Below are 2,302 nucleotides of genomic sequence, written 5' to 3' on the forward strand. Positions count from 1 at the left end.
CCTTTTGTATTGTAGCTAGGGACTGTACGTGATCATGACAAGCAAGAAACGCCTTCAGGAGTTGAATGCCACCTACATTCAGACGTCCCATACTACAATCAATCCTTTACTGCACTGTGCTGCATCTAATACTGTTGATAGTCAATGTTTGCTGATATCAATTTCTATGTCAAGGGTTTGGCTTAGCCTCGGTATTCCAGACTGCTTTCTGCACGTGATGGGAGGGGAGAGTGGGAGGAGCAGAAGGCAAATTTTTTTTGGGGGTCCACTTCACACACACATCCCGGATATATAGCCCGGATAAGTTTAACTTGCACGTGCACGGTAGACCATTCTCACGTGCACGCATGGCTCACGATCATGATTTAGTAGTTCGAAATGTGTTGTTATGCTAACAGATCGTGGGAATTGCGCTTTCTCTGCGAGCAGTTACCACACTGAGTAAGCAACAGTGGCAGTGAAAGGAGAGCCCCAATACGGGGAATGTTGGTTGCTACAAACCGTTTTCTTTGCAGAAATCGACTTTCTCGAGAAACTGTTGACTCCAGAAAAGCTTTACGTGATGCAGTTATTATACAAGACGGCAGAGGTTTGTACATTTTGCTAATTAGTTGATAGTAGTTGATGAACTAATTATTAATTTATTAGAATAAAGTATTTAGTAACATTATAGCACAGTTTATGTATTTATGGTAGTATTTTTAACCTTAAATATGATTTAATAAATAGTAATTTATAATTTATATGTGTGTATATACAGTAGTGGACAAAAGTATTTGCTGGGCAAGAAATTTCAAGGGTTTTTCAGTATGTCTGTATTTGGGTGGAAGCACAAAATACTAATAAAGCGACTTCTTGATCAATGTTTGTCATGCAATGGCAAAATCGAGACTAATTGGTATAGAATTGAGTCTAAATCAGTTGGTTGTTGCAATTTAAGATTATAGTTACAACCTAGTTAAAAGCCGATTAAGTTTACATTACAACTTATCAAAGCATATTCAATGCAAACAATATTACAACCTTTGAAAACAAACTAACTTATCCATTTGTGATCACATCAGCACCTATTTCCATTCTGTAGGCCAGAATATGATGAAAATCAACAAAAAACCTACCCGGCAAATACTTTTGTCCACTACTGTATATACTAGTAACTATTGCAGAAGAACCTGTTTATTAATCATGTACTCTGCTGTTACTGCAATTAATTTGTTTGCATAAGAAATGTATGGCAAACAGACAGAATTACAGGAAGTTGTTGATCTGGACAGTCTGTTGCCACAGAACACAGTTTTTCATTAGCCTAAAATATGTAGAATCAATCCATGATCCATTTTAACAATAAAATTAAAACACACACAATGAAGATGCCTATTTTTCTAGTGGGTGCACAGTTTGCTGGACTTAAAACAGGAATGACTTGTTCTGAACACTCATTCTGAACACTCTAACTACAATCTGTTCCTCTCTTTATATCAAGGAATATAAACAATCCAGGACATTTGTTTTAATTTATATGGTCAATAATGATTGGTGAATAGAGGTTTAGTATTAGATGTTGTATGTGATCAATAGTATTGATTTTGTTTGTTGCAGATTCTAGATGAGTAACCTGGATAACTTCCATTATTGCACCTGCCAGTAGTCGAATTGCATGTGTGGTTTAGGCATAAGTCATCTGTGTTTCAATTAATTAACATTTTCTGGATCTCAATAAGGTACTTGCATGCAATGTCTCAGTTGTACGTACTGCACTTGTAAGTCAAAGAAGGTTTGAATTTTTAGTTCATCTTTTGAGATTCTCCACACAGTTACACAGAAAGTGCCTTTTCTTCAGGGAGCTACCGAGACCATTTTTCTGAAGAAATGAGTGCAACTAAGTTTGTATAGCTGCATTGCATTTTGACTCGTAGTGCTTTAGCTATTGTACTTTGTAAATTTGATAGATTATTTGCTGGATCTTTTGGCAGACCAGCCATGCTGAAAGAGATTTCTGAATAAATTTGCATACATCATATGTATATCTATTTGCCATATATCTATAATGCTCACTTGAATGATCTGTTGTCATTCATTGTCCCTGGCTGTTAGATTGGGAGTTGCTCTCAGATAGGGTTTCATGTAATTACATTAGGGTTAGCTGTTAAATCAGTAATCTTGGTTTCAAAACTTGATAAATAACAAAGGGCGGTGTTTCTTTACTATGATGAGATGGAGCAGTTGATTATGCATATACGTTGTTAATTAAATTCCTCACAAGTCACTTGGGAAGTAAGAGATCATGTCTGCTTGTTCATCA

The 2,302-nt window shown here is 36.1% G+C and overlaps 1 long non-coding RNA gene across 1 annotated transcript; it reads left to right on the top strand.

The window, feature by feature from the left end:
- The first annotated feature begins 258 nt into the window (after positions 1 to 258).
- Positions 259 to 2,005, top strand: LOC134190102 (uncharacterized). The gene is made up of 4 exons (XR_009971585.1): positions 259 to 441; positions 516 to 589; positions 1,600 to 1,721; positions 1,789 to 2,005. It is a non-coding gene; the product is annotated as an uncharacterized LOC134190102 (long non-coding RNA).
- The last annotated feature ends 297 nt before the right edge of the window (positions 2,006 to 2,302 follow it).

This window comes from Corticium candelabrum, chromosome 14 (genome assembly GCF_963422355.1).
Source record: "Corticium candelabrum chromosome 14, ooCorCand1.1, whole genome shotgun sequence".
Taxonomy (NCBI): Eukaryota; Metazoa; Porifera; class Homoscleromorpha; order Homosclerophorida; family Plakinidae; genus Corticium; species Corticium candelabrum.